This window comes from Carcharodon carcharias, chromosome 25 (genome assembly GCF_017639515.1).
Source record: "Carcharodon carcharias isolate sCarCar2 chromosome 25, sCarCar2.pri, whole genome shotgun sequence".
In the NCBI taxonomy this organism is placed as follows: domain Eukaryota; kingdom Metazoa; phylum Chordata; class Chondrichthyes; order Lamniformes; family Lamnidae; genus Carcharodon; species Carcharodon carcharias.
The window spans coordinates 16,225,017-16,247,686 of NC_054491.1; the positions used below are offsets into that span (position 1 = coordinate 16,225,017).

The window sequence follows — 22,670 nt, forward strand, 5'->3', positions numbered from 1 at the left end:
AATTTCACCTGCGATCTCTCTTCTCTCTTTGTGGAGCAAGTTTGTCTATTATCATTCCAGGTCTGGAAATCCTCCAATGGTCAGAACAACCTACCACCCATGAGATTCTCTCCGGTGGGAGCGGTACCAGGCAGTGATCAGCAGTGTGAGAAGCCTCTAGCTTCAACTACGATGATAGTACAGCTGGTCAATACAGCAACTACTGTGCACACAGCAACTTCCAGCCAGCATGCCACACCACAAAGGATGCTGGAACCTGGGACCAGTCTCTCACCATTGACAACAAAATGCAGAGGTGAGCGTACCTCTAAACCTTCTTCCTGCCACAGAAACACTATTCCTCAGCCTCCCAGGGCTTTGAGACAGCCCACACATAGAAAGAAGAAGACAAAGCAGCACCAAGGAGGTGGATACCATGTTCTTCCACCCTGCAAGGAATGGTTGAGAGTAACAGCAACCATGGATCAACGCAACAGCTGAACCAACCAGGCATGGGTCAACATTAACAATGAAAGAAAAGAATGAAAGCATATCCAAATGCTAGTCCAACCTCCAAGGCAACCACAAGAACCAGAACCAACAGAGCCTGTCACTCTCCTGACAGAATGGCGAATGAGATATGGAAGGGTTATGAGGCCTCTAGACTGCTTGAACCTCTAACACAAGGATTTGAAGTGGGAAGATGGGGTAGTGAGAATGTTAATGTTAATACTGTGATAGCAATAATGTTGGAATAGCATTAAGTTTGTAACAGTAAGGTAAATATATAAGACTTACAACAGTGCAAGACTTGAAGTAAACTATATCCATGAGATAAAGATGTTGGGGGAGGTGTAATATAAGGGTCTGCTGTATACAGTGTTAAATGTGGGTCTGAGTACAGTACCATCCACATAGTGATGTAAGAAGGTACATGACCAAGACTTAGGTGTTGGCAAGAGACATGTTGTGATCTAGACATGGGATAGCTCCTTGCCTGTACCCTTTACTGTATAGTTGTATATAGTTACGAGTACTTAATAAAGACTTGCTGGTAACATACAGAAGACTACGAAGACTTCCTTAACAGACACGTACTGTAATCAGCACCATTACAACAGTAATATCAATGGTTTTGTTTAAATTTCTCATTAGGACTCCATTAGAAGCCCACACAATATAAACTTCAATGATACTTTCACATTTAGTATAATTCAGTGTAAAATAATCCAGCAGCTGATAGCCTGGTATATTTTGTGGAAAAGATATCTGATCCTGAACAGTTTGTTATTTGACACCAAACTGGAATGAATAGGTAATAAAGCTGATTAAATGTAATTGGGTAGATTGGATCTCTTTTGTTCCCCGGTTCCAGGGAAGAAAGGTCTGACTCAGAACAAGCAGAAACTCGGCTAAGGTGGGTGCCTCTCCAAATGTGCGTTACCTTGCTTTTTAAGTTTAGTGGTAGCTGGTTTGAGGAGGAGCAGAAAAGCTCTCAGGAACAAAGCGACATGAACTTAAAGGGAGACAACACTGGCAAGATGCTGCTCCTGCTTCACTGCTTACTGTTTGGCAGCTCACAAGGTACAGGGGCAGTATTTCAAAATGAAGGATCATTTGTTACAATATGTTATTTAAAAGTTGAAATGCAATTATTCAAACTGTTAATATTCAATATATGCAAACAGGCAGATTTTAAATTGAGTGTTGGATGTCAAATTGTATTACAATATGAAGTACTTCATTGGTTGTAAAGCATTTTGAGGTGTCCAGAAGTTGTGAAAGGTGCTATACAAATGCAGCTCCTTCCTCCTTTCCTTTTAACTCTTCGGCTACCAGAGTAACATTTGAGTAACCTTTCCCTATGAACCAAAAACTGACTACACAATGGAATAATAATTAACAGTAAAGTGTTTTGGGGCATCCTCAGGTCATGTTTCTCAGCTCATGCATATTCTTAGCTAACGTGACATGATGACTTTCTTTTTGGATGTATGAGGTTTTCGGAGAAAAACAAATTTCAGGACTATGGGGAAAAGGCAGAGGAGTGGGACTAGGAGAATTGCTTTAGCAGAGAGTCAGCACGGACACAAAGGACCAAATGGCCTCCTTCTGTGCTGTAGCCATTCTATGATTCAGCCCTGATAAGGTGCCTAATTTTTTTTAGTGATTTTGAGTACTCTAGCAAGATTGTAGGAATGCATATTTTTCTGAGAACGTGTTGGTTTTTGGTAACAACTGTGACACACCTACAATGATCATATAATGCATAATTAGATAAGCAAGTTCTGAATTTATACAAATGAACTTTCATTAATCTAGCAACTGTATGTGTGTGTGTGTGCTTGTGTGTGTGTACTGATAACTTCAAAGAAAAATTCGAACGTCAATGAATATCTGAAAGGATGACATGACAGGAATCAAAGTCTTAAGACTTTTGCTGTAACAAACAAACTAAAAGCACCATTGACTAAATATTTGACTACATTGACTAAATTTATGCTTGAAACTTCAGAACAGAACTTTCCCTTTTGATTTTTAATGCAGCTGGAAATCCCACTCGATGGTTATACTTTACACTTTCCCTTAACTAGACATTGAATTCTCCTGGAACCAATCCAAGGCAATTTTTAACTCCTGAGGGCTTATTTCCATTCTTTTCCTTTCCCAACCTGGCAATTTTTCACCCTAGAACTCTATTTCACGGTGACAGATTTTTTTTCCCTGGAGATTCTCCCTTTAACACAAGCTAGGTGAATCTTCCAGCCTAATTTCAAATCCTCAAAAAATTGGTCTTTTCAATCAGAGTTTAAGCTCCCACCCTCGTTCCTGCCTAATAAGCTGTGGAGACTTTTGGCCTCTAGGTGCTCTCTCTCTCCCAGATCCTGGCAGACTGCCTGTGTCTGTAAGGTTTCGGGGATATCTTAGAAAACTTCCTCCTCTCAAAGCCCATCTCCATGGCAATGTGAATCACATGGGCCTTGCATCCAAGTAGAAATTCTGATTAGCTATTCTTTGGACCTCAACTCTATTCGATCTTGGAAATTAATAGACAGATTAAAGTAAAACCATTTACAATCCGACATTCTGAATGCCTTCCTGGGACTTTGCGGTACTAATCTAACCACTGCTGCTTTGTTTCCAAGTGTTTCCTCTCTTTTCCAGCAAAACAACCTGGGCCTCCCTTTAATCTTTTACAGCCACTTCAGCCAGGCCTGTTGTTAGGCAGGTTTCAGAACAGGGCACATGACCCCCTTTATTTTATCCTAAATTAAAGACACAGCCCCGAAACATAAAATTCTTATAAAACTCATATTTGTAACAACATACACAGTTTGGATAAGGTGGAATGCACTGGTCCATCCTTAGAATCCTTCTGAGGGGATGTTTTCACTCTGATCTTTAGATAGAAAAAGGGGAAGTATGAAAGGTTTTTTAAGGTAACCTGGAACATACGTAAGCTGGTTCTAATTTTTTGCTGACTAAAATTACTTTTTGGTTCAACCATGCAGTATGCTTTTTTTTAGTAAGATACACTCAGCTGCCAATCATTACAGATACCTCCAGTTCAGACAAAGCTCCCTTTACTTAACTATGAATTCAAAGCTACGTGAACACTCATGAGGCCTAATCAGTTTTTTTTAAAAATATAAAGGCTTAGAATAACTTTCTTCCTTTTGTATTCTATGTCTCTCTTTTTATATGCATTTTTATTTTAAATAGCTTTAGTTAATTGTGCTGCCTCCTTTTGGCTTATTCGTGTTGGTTTGATTTCCCCACCAGGTTCTAATGATTGTGATGTGCTCCTGGGGAAATCATTTTTAACTAACTTGCTGGAGTTTTTTGAAGAGGTAACAGAAAAGGTCGATGAAGATAATCCTGTTGATGTGGTGCACATGGACTTTCAAAAGGCATTTGACACAGTGCCACACAACAGACTTGTGAGAAAAGTTATTGCTCATGGAATGAAAGGGACAGTAGCAACATGGGTACAAAATTGGCTGAAAAATAGGAAGCAGAGAGTAATGGTCAATGGCTATTTTTTGGGCTGGAGGAAGGTTTGTAATGGAGTTCCCCAGGGGTCGGTATTGGGACCCTTGCTTTTCCTGACATATATTAATGATCTGGATCAAAGTTTGCAGATGATGTGAAGCTTGGGAGTGTTCTGAACTGCAAGGAGGATGGTGGAACTTCAAGGTGGCAAAGACAAGTTGGTGGAGTGGGCAGATAGGTGGCAAATGAAGTTCAATGAGGAGAAGTATGAGGTGATGCATTTTGATAGTTTATAATCTCTGTCCATGTTCTTCCTAAGGAATGAAATTTTGAAGGGGGTGCAGAGCAGAAGAACCTGGGTGTATATGTGTATAGATCATTCAAGGTGGCAGGACAGATGGAGAGAGCAGTTAATAAAGCATATAGTATCCTGGGCTTTATTGATAGGGACATACAGTACAAGAGCAGGGAGGTTTTGCTGAGTTTATATAAGATACTTGTTAGACCTCAGCTGGAGTATTGTGTAGAGTTCTGAGCACCACACTAGGAAGGATGTGAACACATTGGAGAGAGTGCAGAAGAGATTTACCAGAATAGTTCCAGGGATGAGAAACTTCAGCTATGAGCATAGATTGGAGCGGTTGGGACTGTTTCCTTGAAGAGATGAAGGCTAAGAGGAGATTTGATAGAGATGTTCAAAATCAGGAAGGGGCTGCACAGAATAGATAGGGAGAAGATGTTCCTGCTTGTAAAAGGATCAAGAACGAGAGGGCACAGATTTAAAGTGATTTGCAAAAGAAGCAAATGTGATGTGATAAAATGCTTTTTCACACATGTGGTTCAGGTCTGAAATGCACTGCCTCAAAGTATGGTGGAGCCAGGTTCAATCGAGGCATTCATGAGGACATTAGATGATTATATGAATAGAAAAAAGGTGCAGGGGTATGGGGAAAAGGCAGGGCAATGGCACTAGGTCATAATGCTCATTTGGAGAGCTGATGCAGACATGATGGGCCATGGCGATTCTGATAATTGTTCTGCTCGCAACAAGCCATTCTTTACTTTTAATGTTCTGTGTTTGCTGGTCTATTTTGGCTCCCAGTTCGGCAGTGCCTTAATTTTAAAATTCTCATCCTTGCTTTCAAATTCCTCCATGGTTTCACCCCTCCCCTATCTCTGTAACCTCCCCCAGCCCTCCAAATTCAGAAATTTCTGTTCTCCTCCAATCCTGGCCTCTTAAACAAACCTGATTTTAATCACTCTACCGTTTGGGGATCATGCTTTCAGCTGCCAAATCCCGAAACACTGGAATGCCTTCCCGAAGCCTGTCTGCCTTTCCACCTCCCATTCCATCTATAAGGTGCTGCACAAAACCTATCCTTTTGATCAAGATTTTTTTGGAAATCTGCCCTACCATCTCCCAGGGGGCTCAGTTGCTACTATGAAGCACCTCAAGGTGTTTTACTATGTTAACAATGCTATGTAAATACAAGTTATTGCTGTGTATATCTATATAACGATCTCTATGCGCTATCCTGTATTAATCTAGAAGGATTGAGGATAGTCACCAAGGGGCATAAATGTTCGAGAAGCAAGTTGTGTTGAATTTCCAACAATAATGAAGTTTGTTTCCTCTTGACTACTTGGGCAATATTTTAAATGGGCCTAGGATTTTCAATAAACCCACTTTATCTCAACAGGTACTTCTGGCCTTGAGAAGAATTGTTCCATCACCTGTCCATTTCGAACGTACTGGGATCACCAAGGATTCCTGGGCTACAGCTGTGAATTCTGGTAGGTAGCCATCCTATAGTTATTTTAATATAATTTATTATTATGGACATTGGAGTCATTCAATGAGCAGTTTAGAAGGACAGAGAAGTTGAGGGCGTTGTTTCTTGAGTGAAAGGGAGGGGCTGCTACCTGAAGAGAGAGAAAGTCAGGAAGAGAAACTGGGTAGTCAGTAGTTTGGTGGGAATAGGTCAAGGGAGCTGGAGGTGGGTCGTGTGGTCAAAAGAGTTTGGAGGAGGCATAAAGGCAGATGGGGGACAAATGAAAGGGGAAGCATCAGGTGCAGGTGCAGCAATAGTCTTAATAGGGGAAGTGGTAGTATAGTGGTATTGTCACTGGAATGGTATTCCAGAGACCCAGGATTGAATCATCCCAGATTTGCGCTAAGTGTGATAATGGGTAGGTAAAACGACATTTTACCCGCTGGCCGGAATGACGGGTTTTCACGCCGTATCGTCCAAAACACCCCACATTAATTATACATTCCCAGGAAACACGCCGCTTCCATTGCAGGCAGGCTCTCATTCACCCACCACACCATCACCTCGGGGCTTCACCACGCTGGCTGCCATATTTAAAATCCGGCCACCCACACACAACTCAACGATTCCAGCCCGTGATTACTGCAGGGAAAAGGTCCACGAAGGGCAAAAAGGCTGCAGCCCCCAGGTTTAATGACATGTCACTGGAACGCCTTTGGACACCGTGGAGGGCTGTCGCGATGTCCACTACCCCCCGCTCTGGCCGCAAGATGGGCAGCGGTGTGACCAGCCAGGCTTGGGAGGTGGTGACCGTGGCGATCAGTGCCAATGCTGCACATAAGAGATTGGCCATCCAATGCAGATAGAGGACGAATAATCTCATCCACGCAGCCAGGGTATGGGAACCATCTCATCACTCTAAACACGCACACTCAAGCCCATTGCACATTCACTGGCATCTCATTCACTGCCAGCTCAAGTGGCATCACCATCCATTCTCACACTCATGCCCTCACAGGCCTATCTGGCCTCATCTCCTCTGGAGACTGCCTCCTCAGCCCTCACCATCTTGAGGCCATTTGCATAGATCAACATGTGCGCCACACATGCCCTGGGTTACCCTCCTTCCCCAGTACAGTCCTTGTCTTGCAGCCTTTTCCCTTGCCTGAGGTCACTTCTCCCCCTTCGCCAAGCAAGCCCTAGCCCTGCAGCTGTACAAAGCCAGCCACATATGGCTGATCTGGTGGGTAGAGACCTGCCCGTGAGCCCTCCCTAAAAGTGATGTGTTGCTGTCTATGAAGCCTGGCACTGATGACTGCGAGTGCTGCCCGAAGCAAGGTCAACAAACAAACCTTGAAGTCCTGGGCGCAGTGCAGCCCACCAGGTTCACGCCGCTTATGTGCTGTTGTGAAACACATCAAGTGTGTTCCCCCACCCTCATGGACGGATGATCCAGTGATATGCTGATGTATTACAACAAGGTTCCCGATGCCCGGTGGCGGAGAACATGGCCCACCATAGGTGGGAGGAGCGGCCGATCAGGAACTGCTTTCATGTTGTCGTGAAATCAATTGCGCCATGTTGTCCACTCGTGCCACTGAACACACCCGATGCCAGCGGGCACAGAAAAGCCCGGCCCATGGGTAGTGCTCTGGGGACCCGGGTTCAAACACCACCATGGCAGCTGGTGAAGCTTGAATTCAATAAAAATCTGGAATTAGAAGCCTGATGACCACAAAGCTGCTGTTGATTGTCACTAAAAACCCACCTGGTTCACTAATGCCTCTCGGGAAGGAAATCTGTTATCCTTACCTGGCCTACATATGACTCCAGATCCACAGCAATGTCGTTGAGTCTTAAATTCCCTCTCAATGAAGGCAATTGGGATGGGCAATAACTGCCAGCCAAAGCAGCGATGCCCACATCCCATGAATGAATAATAAAAAAAGTAACGAATAAAGTTCTTCACATTGACTTTAGCTAAGACAAAAGATAAAACATGAGCATGCAGCGCAACCACTGATAACAAATATAGTAGATGATATACCAGGAGAATCAATCATAGAGTAAGTTAAGTTCTGCCTGAGTTTGCTGCTTTTTTACTCTTTTGCCACTCCTAGGAAGTAGCATTGCTGGATCTGGGAGGAATACAAATAGGAAAACACTCACCAGTCTCCCTCCCTTGTTAGGCAGTCCCTTGGGCTCGGGGTTGATTTGCTTCCACTCCGGCTTGATGGGTTGGGGAGAAGTTTTACCTCTCCAGGGATCCCTAAAGCATTTCAGTGATGCTGGCTTTGAGTGATTTAGAGACTCAATGCTGGACATGTTGGCTTAGGGGAAGACCTGGCTGTTGCACTGTAGGAGGTAGCCCAAGAACTTTAACAGTATTGACTGCTGGTTCTCTCGACCCAAGACACTTTAAAGTATTCGATTTCACTGATGGCCTTTCTTGCTTTCTTTGCAACAGCTTGCACATTGCCGCCAATTACTGGGCATTTCCTGCTCATGTTTAAAAATGATTTATAAGCCTCACCCACAGCAAAACTCCAAAGTTTAATAACCTCTGGCTTTGAATGCTTCTGTTTTTTTTTAGAAATTCGATGTTGGCTTAGATACCGCACTACTAACAATGGCGCTGACGTGCACTGCGCGATGAAGTGCAAAATGTAATTACACATAGGCGATGGTGACGCGAGAAAAAACTTCATCCCGGAAATTGGGATTTATAGTGGGGAAACAGGACTGAAAACAAACACCACTTTATAGTAAATCAACATAAATTGGGGCAACTTAAAGCAAGAACTTACTCTAGCTGGCATTTACTCTTAGGGATGTGTGAAAATCTGATGTGTAACATACATTTAAGAAGAATGTTATAATAGAAGATCACATGATTTTATTATCCAATGACAAGAGTTGCATGGGCAACCTTAGTCATCTGTGGTTTGTAGTCAGTAGGAGTAGTCTAGAGTTAGAGTCTGTAATGTAGAGACAGGGTTTGAGTTGTAAGTACGCAAGTGTAACTGCGGAGTTCCTTTGTATATGAGTAGAATGTGTTCTACATAAGAACTGTCTGCTGAACTACTCTATCTATGGTACCAACTCAGTCATCCTGAAACAAGCGTGCAACCCAGATCCATTAGTCCATCTAAACTAATGACCAAGGATCCAACAAAATGAATTGTTTGAATTTGCAAACTTGAATTGAACATTTGAATTGAATTGAATTGAATTGAATAGAGCACTTACTGGAGTCTGTATGAAAAGTGGCTGCCAAATGTATAATTTTTATGGCTTGTTTACATGACGTTCACCGATGTCACAGGAGAATATTACACCATTAATATATATTTTAATTTGTTAACTATAATTGCGGAATCCTGGGCATTTCAAATACCCGTTTTGTTTTATAGTTTTAACTTTTAAACCACATAAAGGTAATTAGCCTATTTAATATACGACAATGAACCCAGCAGAAAAGTAAAATAAGTTTCCTGACTGTGATCAACACTATATTGCACATCACTGTGTCCCTGGAGTGTTGCTGTGCTTCATAGTCCTAGCATTGCAAATTTTGACTGGAAGTAGGAAGCTGCTGTAAGTTATTGCAAACTCGATTGGTTGCATTAAGATTCTAAGATGAAATTCAGTGCACGAAAGTGCAAGGAGATATATTTTGTTAGGAAGGATAGGGAGAGACAATAGAATCCAAAGGAACTGAATGTTCACCAGACTAATCCTGGGGATGGGGGGATTATCCTATGAAGAAAGGTTAAGGAGACTGGGCCTGTATTCTCTAGAGTTTCTCTGAGAGGTCCTGACAGGGTGGATGCAGGAAGGAGTTTCCTCTGGTTTGGGGGTCTAGAACCAGGAGACACAGTCTCAGGATAAGGGGCAGGCCATTTAGGATTGAGATGAAGAGGAATTTCTTCAGTCAGAGGGTGGTAAATCTTTAGAATTTTCTACCCCAGAGGACTGTGGAGGCTCAGTCAATGAGTACGCTCAAAGCATAGATCTTTAAATCCTAAGGGATACTGCAGGAAGGTGGCGCTGAGGTGGAAGATCAGCTATCATCTAGTTAAATGGTGGAGCAGGCTCGAGGGGCCGAATGGCCTACTCCTGCTCCTATCTTCTATGTTAAATGGTAGCATTTTAAAGCAGGTTACCTGAAAATGCTTGTGCACAAATCTTTGATGAATTATATGGGAAATTAGCTGCTAGAGGGACACAGTGCAAAAGCCAGAAATTTTAAGCTGTTTCTTGATATCACGGGGAGTGAATCGAATTGGCTGATGACTGGCATCTGTGATGCTGGGACCTTCAGAGGAGGCCGAGATGGGTCATCCATTCAGCACTTCTGGCTGAAGATTGTCATAATAAAGGGGGCGCGGTTTGCTTGCATTCAATTGACCTGCCCTGGGAGGCCTTGGGAACTTGCTGCACTGGAGTGATGTTGCCTGGCCTGAGATAGAAGGTCAGGCGAGATAGGAGTGGCTGGATTTCAAGGTAAGCAAGTACAAGCGGAGGGGCAATCTGACTCGATTGCTACTCCACCGGAAATTACGGCCCTTGGTCTTGTTCTCTTCCCATGAGATTGGAAAAGGACAGTGAGAAAGAAATGCCAAATGCCAAAATCCATTGGGAAGATCAAGTACACTGTAACCTCTCTGGCCTGGAATGCTTGGGGTCAAGGCATTTCTGGATTTTGAAATTTTCTGGATTATAAAATTATGCTCAAATGCCTAACCACACAAGATGCGAACAGGAAGCACCAGAAATAAATACTTACCTGATACATAAAACAATGACAAAACATTATAAAGCAGTATTTTTTTTTTACTTATCTAAATACTGTATCTTCCACTCCCAAAGCACTGTATTAAAATTGTGCCATGAGTTGCTTGTTGCCAGAAAAAAACAATTCTGGACCCAACAGGTGTTTCTGAACAACACAGTGCTACACTGAAGAGGTTATAGTCTACTATCAAATGCCAAGAACAGGATCAGTCTACTGCGCTGCCCTGTTCTGCTGCAGAAGACATGCTAGTTAGAGATAATTTCTTTGATACCTAGGCCCAGATTGTTGCCATGATAGAGAGCCACTCTGTCATGCCAAAAATAGCAGACGAACGCAGAAATTCTATGCTCTGCCCCCGAACGCAGCACTTCCTATTTTTGTGGGGGTGGGACTGAGGTTGGGGCCAGGGTTCACGCATGCGTGGTTTACAGAGCAGCCGGCCATTTAAATCACGTCATATATACCCAAAGTAACATTTGCAAAGCTAGGATGGTGGTAAAACAGATTAACCTTTCTATGTCTATGCAACAACAATCCAATCTTCATAGGTAGCCTTATTCACATAGTCCAATTTACCCTGTTTACTGGCAAAAACAGCTCCACTATCTTCAGGAGATACTGAGCAGATCAGATCGGGTAAGAGTTGGTCTGAACTTGGTGGATTCATTTGGGTAGCCAGGGTACCCCTTTGGAGAGGTAAGGCTCCCTTTTGGACATGGCCCCAGGGCACCTTTGGGGGAGTTAAAAGTAAACGTGATTGTGCGTAAAAAGCACATGATCTCATTGGAGCTATCAAAGAACTGTCAAAGGACACTACATGAGTTGACATGGAGGGGCTAAGGGCAACGGGTGGTGGGTGGGGACATGAGTTGGCATGTGTTGGCACTTGGTTGGCATATAGGCTATAAGCGGCCATGGGGATGTGGAGATCATAGGAGGTACGAGGGGTCATGGGGGGGTGGGTAGAGGGACATGAGGTGACATAGGTTGGCATGAATGGGGCATGGGGTGAGGGATAAGGCCTGGAGGCCTGGTTTCTTTTTTATTTAATTGAATAAAGTGCTGGAACAGAGGCTGGGTGGGAGAATAAGTACCTGCCTCCACACCCGGCAGCCTCCACGATCGTTTCAGGGGCAGCAGACCCAACTTCCAATCCAGCCTGCTGCAACCCCCCCCCTTCCAACCGCAGCCCCTCCCCTGCTGCTCCAATCCGAAGGAAGATCAGAACTGCGGGTGGCCATTTTTTAAAATTGGGGTGCACAGAGCTGGGAATTCCCATGTATCTGTGCACCTGACCTGCGAGCAAAAAATCTGGGCCTTCGACTGGAGGCAGAGTCAACGTGAAGATGGAACATAATCACACTGCCCGATACTTACATTACCCATGGAATATTCTTGCACTAATGCAGTGCTGATTAATCATACCTGGGTTTGACCTTTTCTGTGGGACTTGCCTCCAATTTCTGAGTAACAGCACCCTTGAAACTAATGCATGCCTTGACATGTATTGTGAAACTATCCGAACTACTTGTTGGAAAGTTCTACCTCTCCTGAAGCTACTGGAGCTGTTTTTGCCAGTAAACAGGATAAATTAGACCATATGAAGAAGGCTTCCTATGAAAATTGCGTTGTTGTGTAGGCATAGAAGGGTGCTTCTGTTTTGTCACTTTTACACGTTGGTTTGAGCATAGGACACAGTGCACTGGCAAGGAGATATGGTAAGATTCAATGATGACAGAATTTGGGACTGAAGTTGGAAATTGGCTGCAAGGGACATTGTGCAGGGAAACTGACTCTTGTACTTGGCAGGTATGAAGCTGTCATTGTCACTACAATTAGTTGCTGTTTGAGTGCCGGAATATTTTGTAATGGCAGCTGATGTAATGCAAACTGGTCCCCAATAATCAGGCAGTAGTCACTGAAACAACTGAATAGGGCCTTGACCCACTTGGTTTGAACATCTCTGGGTTTTGCAAGTGTTGAAGGAGGGGTTAAAAAAAGGAACAGCGATGTTTGGAACCATTAAAGCTCATGAGCACTGCATCCTTCAACTGAGATGAACCTTCTAATGATTTTCTTTTTGAGGTTTGTGTCATAATGATTAAGCTAACCTGACAAAATCAACAGCTCTAAGCTGCCTTGTTCTCCAGTTGAGAACTTGTTTGAAGCAGGTTTGCACAACGATTTTTCTGCTTTATTTATCCAAGAGCATGAGAGAATAGAATGTTTGAATTTTTTGACTAATGATTTTGAGTTAAAAACTATTAGCTATTCAAAAGTGCAAACTTTGAGTCCCCTTTTTACCGAAATGTGCCTTTACCTCTTCTATGTTTAGTTAACTTGGTGAGACTCAGGGATTGAATTGAGTCCCTTTGTCACTGTGTTCCAAAGTCATGTGGTGTGGAAGGACATCAAAGTGACTTGGGCTATATCCAATAAATTTATCGAAGGTTAAAGTGGATTTTATAGGATTCAGTGGAAATAGCATTGGCCAGAGTTAGTGATTGTTGACATGGGGATAAGATTCAACAATAAGATTCAGGTTACTCAAAAATAACCTGTTCACGCACTGATGCTTAGCTTGGGTTCCACCAGAGCCAGTCAGCTCCTGACTTCATTACAGCCTTGATCCAGAAAAAAGAGCTGAACTGCCCTTGCCATGCACCATTTGATCGAGTGTGGCATTAAGGAGTCCTACCAAAACTGGAGTCAATTGGAATCGAGGGGAAAACTCTCCACTGGTAGGAATCATTCCTAGCACAAAGGAAAGATGATTGTGTTTGTTGAAAGTCAATCATCTCTGTCCCTTTGGCATTCAATAGCATTTCACCACTGAATCCCTCACTCTATCAACATCCTGGGGATAACCATTGACCAGAACCTGAACTGGACCAGCCATATAACTACATACGATCATACGAACAAAGAGCAGGAGAAGGCCATTCAGCCCCTTGAGCCTGCTCTGCCATTTAATAAGATCATGGCTGATCTGATAGTAACTTGAAATCTGCATCCCACCTACTGCCAAAAACTTATCACCCCCTTGCTTACCAAGAATCTATCCACCTCTGCCTTAAAAATATTCAAAGACTCAGCTTCCACCACTTTTTCAGTAAGAAAATTCCAAAGACTCTCAACCCTCTGAGTGAAAAATTTTTGCATCATCTGTTTTAAGTGGAAGACCCCTTATTTTAAAACAGTGATCCTAATTCTAGATTCTCCCACAAGAAGAAACATCTCTCCACATCCACCCTGTCAAGACACCTCAGGATCTTACGGGCAGGATATTGTGCTCGTCAAGTGGGTGTGTGCTCGACCCAAACGAGTGGAAAATGACCCGTGACATTTCACTTGGCTGGCACGTGTGGGAGTCGGCAGCATGCTCGCCAACAATTAACAAGCCTATTAAGGCCATTAAAGTACCAATTAAATTAAATTTTTCGCTGCCCGTCCAACCTTACGATTGGTGGGTAGATGAAAAGCACACGCGGCCTTTGGATTTTTTAGGAAACCTCATCCACGGGTGGGATGAGGTTTCCAACAGCAAATAAAAATTAAGTAAAAATTTTTAACATTTTCATTCCTAACATGTCCCTGCTCATGCTCATGAGAGGGCACGTTTTTTTTTAACATTTTAAAATCCTTTATTTTTCATTTGTTAAGTCCCTGTTATAAAGCTCTGTGCCTCAGGGAGCTTTCATTGCATGCACTCGCAAACTTGCACACTCACCCTCCTCCCACCCCAGCCCAGGCAACACTGAGCACTGCAGAGTGCGTGTCACAGGCCTGCCAGTGTGAAATCACGATCGGGGCCTGACCGCGGGCGGTGGGCGCTATCGTGACCACTCCCACTCGCCCCCCACCGAACCCACCTGACGAGGGCAAAACCCTGGCCTCTACGTTTCAATCAATTCGCCCCTTACTCTTCTAAACTCCAGTGGGTACACTGTCTAGTCTGTCCAACCTGATCTGATAAGACAACCCACCCATTCCAGGTATTAGTCTGGTGAACCTTCTCTGAACTGCTTCCAACACATTTACATCCTTCCAGAAATAAGGTGACCAATACTGTACACAATAATCCAGATGTGCTGTCACTAGTGCCCTGTACAACTAAAGCATAACCTCCCTACTTTTGTATTCAATTCCCCTCACAATAAATGATAACATCCCAATAGATTTCCTAATTACTTGCTGTATTTGTACACCAGCCTTTGGTGATTCATGTACTAGGACACCCAGATCCCTCCCCCCGCACTTTAGAGCTCTGTAATCTCTCACCATTTAGATAATGTGCTTCTCTTTTAAGCTTCCTGCCAAAATGGACAATTTCAATTTTCCCACATTATGCTCCATCTGCTAAATCTTTGTCCACTCATTTAACCTATCTGTATCATTTCGTAGCCTCCTTATGTCCTCTTCACAAATTACTTTCCTGTCTATCTTTGCGACATCAGCAAATTTGGTGACCATCCCTTCATCCCAGTCATTTATAAATTGTAAGCAATTGAGCTCCCAGCATTGATCCTTGTGGCACGGCACTCATTACATCTTGCCAACCTGAATACTGTGGCTACAAGGCCAGAGGCTGGGAATTCTTTGGTGAGTAACTCACCTCCTGTCTCCCCAAAGCCTGTTCACCATCTACAAGGCGCAAGTCAGGTGTGTGATGGAATACTTCCCACTTGCCTGGATGAGTGCAGCTCCAACACTCAAGAAGCTTGACACCATCCAGGACAAAGCAGCCTGCTTGATTGGTAACCCATCCATCGCCTGAAACAATCACTCCCTGCGCCATCAACGCACAGTGGCAGCAGTGTATATCATCTACAAGGTGCACTGTAGCAAATCACCAAGGCTTCTTAGGCAGCACCTTCTAAACCCATGACCTGTACAACCTAGAAGGACAAGGGCAGCAGATGCATGGGAACACCACCACTTGGAAGCTTCCCTCCAAGCCACTCACCATTTTGATGTGGAACTATCTCTCTGTTCCTTCACTGCTGCTGGGTCAAAATCCTGGAACTCCCTCCTTAACAGCACTGGTTTTTTTATTCATTCACAGGATGTGGATTTTGCTGGCTGGGCCAGCATTTATTGCCCATCCATAGTCGCCCTTGAGAAGGTGATGGTGAGCTGCCTTCTTGAACCGCTGCAGTCATGTGGTGTAGGTACACCCACAGTGCTGTTAGGGAGTTCCAGGATTTTGACCCAGCGACAGTGATGGAACGGCGATATATTTCCAAGTCAGGATGGTGAGTGGGTGTAATTACACCAGATGGACTGCAGCGGTAGAAGGAGGCAGCTCACCGCTACCTTCTCAAGGGCAATTAGGGATGGGCAATAAACCCTGGCCGAGCCAGTCCACATGCTATGAACAAATAAATAAATAGAGTTTACACTGGGTGTGATCCAGGTGCTAAATACTCCAATTTTGAGAAATGTTTTCTTTCCTTGTGTATCCACTCAAGCTCAAGCCAAAACTAATATCTACCATGATTCATCGCTACAAACCTTAAACCTTTAAAAAAAAAAGACATTTTGCTTTGAAAAATATTCATTGATATATTTTAAGAGTTGTAATGGTGTGCAGTTTGATTTTTCTTTCATTTATTCCTGTGATGTGGGTGTCTCTGTCTAGGACAGCATTTGTTGCCCATCCCTAATTGTCCTTGAGGGCAATTAAGGGTCAACTGCTATGGGTCTGGAGCCACATGTAGGCCAGGCTAGGTAAGGATGGCAGATTTCCTTCCCTAAAGGTTATTTGTGAACCAGATGGATTTTATGTCAATCAATAATAATTTCATAGTTACCATCACCGAGACTAGCTTTGAATTCCAGATTTTTTTTGGATTTTTTTGAATTTAAGTTTCACCATCTTCTATGGTGAGATTTGATCCCAGAACATTGGCTTAGGCCTCTGGATTACTAGCCCAGTGACAGTAATGTAACTGAAAATGGGTTTGCCACAAAAAAAATTTTTAAACATTGTAAATCCACTACCTGATTTTAAATATATCATAGTGACTTTAGCAAATGGTTCAGTACAGTTTGTTAGTTATATTGGTTCAAATCTAGCTTCAAAGATTTGAGTCCAATAGGATGGCACTACAATGCAGTATTGAGGGAGGTGCTGCACTGTCAGAGGTGTTGTTTTTTTCAGATGAGACATTGAAACTAAGGTCACATTTATCCTCAGGTGGACATAAAAGATCCCACTGTGCTGTTTGAAGAATAGTAGGGGAGTTCTCCCAGTGCTCTGGCCAATATTTATCCCTCGACCAACATCATTAAAACAGACTATTTAGCCATTATCTCATTGTGGGACCTTGCTGTGCAGAAATTGACATTCTGAGCTTGTGGAAGGCAATATATAAACTGAAATTCCTTGTTTCATTTAATTTTGAAATCATGTTTATAAATCAAACAGGCAGGTTTACGTTAGTGAAATAGAATTCTGGCAAGCCAAATGGAACACACCCAGCTCGAAAGCTAAACCTGCCTTCAATGCCAATATGCCAGACCTCTACATTGTTGGTTGGTGCACAATTCTTGAGGCGCAACTACAGGGGAAGCTATTGGCTGGATTGCCTAACTAAGCAGAACTGTTGCTTGTGGAACACTTTCCCAGATAGCATGGCCTCCTGCTCAGGTAGGATTGCTGGAGCCAGCTTAGACTATACGAAACCTGTTACCTGCATGTTGAAACCCAAGTACAATTTCCTCAAGGGCAGAATTTTTCCCTCATCGGGCGGGCATGGTGTGGGCAGTCAGGAAGCGGGTGGGGTCAGACCCCGATTTCAAGCTGGTGGGCCAATTAAGGCCCACCACATGAAAGCGTGCTGCAGCGCTTAGCGTTGCCTGTGTGTGTGTGTGGGGGTGGGGTGTGGAGAGAGGAAGGCAAGAGTGCAAATTCGTGGGTATGCGCTGGAAAAGCTCCCTGTGGTGCAGAGCTCTGGTAGATGAAGATTTAAAAATAAAGATTTTCAAAACGTTATGAAACATGTCTTCTCGTGCGACTGTGTCACATGAGCAGGGACAGGTTATGAATGAAATGTTAAAATTTTTATTTTGTTTCTATTTGCTGTTGGAACCTCATCCCGCCCGTGGATGAGGTTTCCTAAAAATTGCAAAGGCCGCTCGGGCCTTTCCGCCTGGCCACCAACCTTAAGGGGGCGCTGCCAACTCCCGTGTGTGCCCTCCGACCGAAATATCACGCGAGTGCACAGTGACATCTGGACGCTTGCCTGACGTCATCGCGCATCATTTTACGCTCGTTCGGGTCAGGTGCGCACCCCCCCCAACAAGCGTCATACTCTGGCCTAAGTGTTATTCCATGTGAGACAGCTCTCCTTGCAACAAATGCCGACTATGCCACCGCTGTACAAAACATTATTTTTAAGAGAGGGGAACTAATAAAAGTATACGTTCTGTATTTCTCTGTGTTAATACCATAGCGGGGAAGGACAAATCGGTCATGGGTATTGGTGCTTACACACTGTAGTCCCAAGCAACTCCAAGTATTGATTTTCTATACCAGCAGTTCTCAAACTGTGGCCCATGGATCCTAGGCGTCTGCAAAATAATTGAGCCATGAGTGGGGGCAAGCCAGGAGCAGAGTGCAGCTGCCACACGTGCTATGCAAGGTGGGCTGGCTCTTTCACCCAGGAAGGGGGAGCATATGGAAGAACCTGAGGCAAGATCATCATCGGACGTGTTGAACATGATTTGTAATAAACCTATAATCGCATTGTGTGAATCTTTTAATTGGAAGCTTCTTCCAATTTCATTCCATGCTCCTGCTGCAGTCATTGGTGATGGGGTATCACCCCATGGGTGTTGGGTTCATGGTTTTGTAATGTGCTGTATAGCTGCACTGGCTGAGATTAACAAAATCAACATTGATCGGTAATCAAACATGGGACCTTATAGATAAAAACAAAAAACTGCGGATGCTGGAAATCCAAAACAAAAACAGAATTACGTGGAAAAACTCAGCAGGTCTGGCAGCATCGGCGGAGAAGAAAAGAGTTGATGTTTCGAGTTCTTATGACCCTTCTTCAGAACTAGGTAAATCCCAGGGAGGGTTGAAATATAAGCTGGTTTAAGGTGGTGGTGGGAGGGGGGGTGGGGGGGGTGCGGGGGGGTTGGGTGGGGGGAGAGAAGTGGAGGGGAGTGATGTGGTTGTAGGCAAAAGTAGTGATAGAAGCAGATCATCAAAAGATGTCACAGACGGCAGAACAAAAGAACACATAGGTGTCGAAGTTGGTGACATTATCTAAACGAATGTGCTAATTAAGAATGGATGGTAGAGCACTAAAGGTATAGCTCTAGTGGGGGTGGGGGAAGCATAAAAGATTTTAAAATATTTAAAAATAATGGAAATAGGAGGGAAAAAGAAAATTCTATATAATTTATTGGAAAAAAACAAAAGGAAGGGGGAAGAAACAGAAAGGGGGTGGGGATGGAGGAGGGAGGTCAAGACCTAAAGTTGTTGAATTCAATATTCAGTCCGGAAGGCTGTAAAGTGCCTAGTTGGAAGATGAGGTGTTGTTCCTCCAGTCCCAATGCGGTCTCCTCTACATTGGAGAGACCAAACGTAAACTGGGCGACCGCTTTGCAGAACACCTGTGGTCTGTCCACAAGAATGACCCAAACCTCCCTGTCGCTTGCCATTTCAACACTCCACCCTGCTCTCTTGCCCACATGTCTGTCCTTGGCTTGCTGCATTGTTTCAGTGAAGCCCAACGCAAACTGGAGGAACAACACCTCATCTTCTGACTAGGCATACAGTCTTCTGGACTGAATATTGAATTCAACAACTTTAGGTCTTGAGCTCCCTCTTCCATCCCCACCCCCTTTCTGTTTCTTCCCCCTTCCTTTTGTTTTTTTCCAATAAATTATATAGATTTTTCTTTTTCCTTCCTATTTCCATTATTTTTAAATATTTTTAAATCTTTTATGCTCCCCCCACCCCCACTAGAGCTATACCTTGAGTGCCCTACCATCCATTCTTAATTAGCACGTTCGTTTAGATAATGTCACCAACTTCGACACCTATGTGTTCTTTTGTTCTGCCGTCTGTGACATCTTTTGATGATCTGCTTCTATCACTGCTTTTGCCTACAACCACACCACCCCCCTCCACTTCTCTCCCCCACCCAACCCCCCCACCCACCCCCCCTCCCACCATCACCTTAAACTAGCTTATATTTTTCTTCTCCGCCGATGCTGCCAGACCTGCTGAGTTTTTCCAGGTAATTCTGTTTTTGTTTTGGATTTCCAGCATCCGCAGTTTTTTTGTTTTTATATATTTCAATCCTCCCTGGGATTCACCTAGTTCTGTTGAAGGGTCATGAGGACTCGAAACGTCAACTATTTTCTTCTCCGCCGATGCTGCCAGACCTGCTGAGTTTTTCCAGGTAATTCTGTTTTTGTGATGGGACCTTATGGCTTGTGTGGAGTAATGCTTTAACCAGTACCATTGTAGTCACTAGTCCATCTGCTCAGTCTGCCATAATGTTTGGTAATTTAATGATGAACTTATTCTAGTCTTGTTCTTTGTCCCAATTAAATAAGTGGTGACTTCCTGATGTCTTTTTAACTTTCACAGTTGCCAAGAGTCCCTGAGTGGAAAAATTCCATGTCCATCAGGAAATAAGCAACCGGAGATAGAAAGGGAGCCTTTGTGCAACTGCACTGTAAGTTCCAGTGTAAAATGTACAGTCAGTGATTCAGAAGCTGAAAAAGGAACAACGAATGTTTGGTGTGACACTTTCTCAGAATTGCCCATATCATCCACGCCTAATATTTTAAAATTCTGCTGATTCTCAACTCTGGCAGTGCAAACGTTCAGGCAGCAAAATTTAACATGTCGAATAGTTTTCATTTAATTGGCCATTTCTATTATGTCCAATAAAATGGACCTGCTTGGAATTGTAAGGAAAATTGAATTCCTGTGGCAGACAAAGTTGAAGTAAGCCAAACATTATTGGTTGTGCAAATTTATCCTCCTTGAATCCCCACCGAGCTTAGTTCACGCATTCAGTCCTATTAAAAATAACCAATGACAAATTATGTTGCACTTGGCTCAGTAGGTGACACTTCTCAGGCCTGAGTTATAAGGTTGTGGCTTCAAGTTCCAGTCCAGAGACTTGGGCCGGGATTTTCCGGTCCTGCTCACAACGGGAATCATTGTGGGCGGGATGGAAAATTTGACGGACCAGCCAAAGGTCCATTGACTTCAGGTGGGAATTGAGCACAAAGATCTCGGCTGACACAGTCCCAGTGCAGTAACGAGGGTGCGTTGCGCTAATGGAGGTGCTATTTTTCTGATGTGACATTGGCCAGAATTTTCCCGTCAGCAATTTAGGAGCGGGGCCCCCTCGCTGAGGGGAAAATGACACGAAATGACTTCGGGAGGAACCCCCGACATCATCCCGGTCCCTTTAAATTTTTTGGAAGGCGAAATCAGCTGTCCGACCGCTGACCTGTCAATGGCCAATTAAGGTCATTGACAGAGTAGTTAAGATCATTAAAGACCCTGCCTGTTCAACCTTAAGGCTGGCGGGCAGGCCAGGAGCCCCAGCGGGCTTCTGATAACACATGAAACCTCATCCACCGGCGGGATGAGGTTTCATGTCCGTTTTTAAAAAGTGGAATAAAGTTTATGTCGTTTTTAGTAACAAGTCCCATCTCCTGTGACATTGTCACATGAGGGAGACATGTTAATAATATTTTTATTTTTCTATTTTTTTAACTTTTGTGCATAGTCACTAATCTCTCTGAGACAGCATTTTGCCTCAGGGAGCAGTGCGCACTTTGACAGATGGGGATTCCCCCCCTCCCCACCAAACCCCTCACCCCGGAACAGGAAGTGCATATCGCTTCCCTTTGGACAGACCGCTGGGTGGGCCTTAATTGGCCCGCCCACTCAAAATGGCGGCGGGCCCCGTTTCGGTGGTGGGGGTCAGCTGTCCGCCCACCGCCAAGCCGGTGGGGCCCACACGCCCACCAAGGGCAAAATTCTGCCCATTAACATCGTGGCCCTGCCTGCCCCCTCAGGTGGATGCAAATGATCCCGCAGCACAAGTTAGGAGAATAAGCAAAGGAAATGCTGCTCACTGCCCTCCAAGTAGTTATCTGTCAATTAAAATCAGATTCTCTGGCCATTATCCCATTGCTGTTTCTGGGATCTTGCTGGGCTCAAACTGGTTGCTGCTTTTCTTACAGGCTGCATTTGTTGCCAGCACAGCCCGTGAGCACAGCTCTCGTGTTTTTACTCTGGCCCAGGTTTAGGAGCATGGGGCGGGATTATGGTCCAGAAACCAGCAAGTGTGGATTTCTTCGAAATTTCTTGTATAAAACTAGGAAAGGGAAACAATAAATCGGGTGCTTAATGTAATATTAACTGTTATAGGAATGTTGATTTTATAATAATGTAATTACCCCCTCCCCCGTTAACACCCCGTCACCCACCCGATCTTGATCTGCCCCCACCCCCACCCAAAACTGACCGAGCTCTTCCCTCCAGTCGCATCCTCACTGCTTCTCGGCTGTGGCTTTTCCCTTGGTCTTCCCCGCCTGACACACAGCCCAGGCCTCTAGGGGGGGAGTTTTCCCAGCTAAGGGGGTTTTCCCAGGGGAGGGGGGTTATGTGTCCATGTGTCCATGTCTGAAGCTATTGTCGGCTCTGGATCCTTGTTCCCGTGTCCTGCCGGCCTGACAGACGTGACGTTATTGCATTTCAGTCCACGCCTGGACCAATATTGGCGGCCATCTTGCGTTGGCAGGAGATGCAATGGCCAGAATTTTTACCTCGTTGGGCGGGCGCATGCCGGACCCAAACGAGTGTAAAATGACGTGTGATGGCGTCCAGCGAGCGTCCCGAGATCATCGCGCACTCCTGCGACATTTCAGTCGGCCGGCGCGCTGCTGACTCCTAATTGTCCAATTGCCCGCTGACAATTAACAGGCCTATTAAGGCCATTAACAATCTAATTGAATTAAATTTTTCACTGCCGGTCCAACCTTACAGCTGGTGGGCAGGCGAAAAGGCTGTGCAGCCTCTGCATTTTTTTGCTCCAACCTTAGTGACTGGGTAGCTTCTCTGAGGTATTTAAATGTGT

General features: G+C 44.2%; 1 long non-coding RNA gene across 1 annotated transcript in view; it reads left to right on the plus strand.

Moving 5' to 3' along the window:
- The window catches only part of LOC121269686, a 34,518-nt gene extending 14,305 nt beyond the window's left edge, over positions 1-20,213 (plus strand). Inside the window, exons 2-3 of the long non-coding RNA XR_005941390.1 lie at positions 5,673-5,766; positions 20,156-20,213. This is a non-coding gene — a long non-coding RNA (uncharacterized LOC121269686). The remainder of the gene's footprint in view (positions 1-5,672; positions 5,767-20,155) is intronic.
- Positions 20,214-22,670: the final 2,457 nt, after the last annotated feature.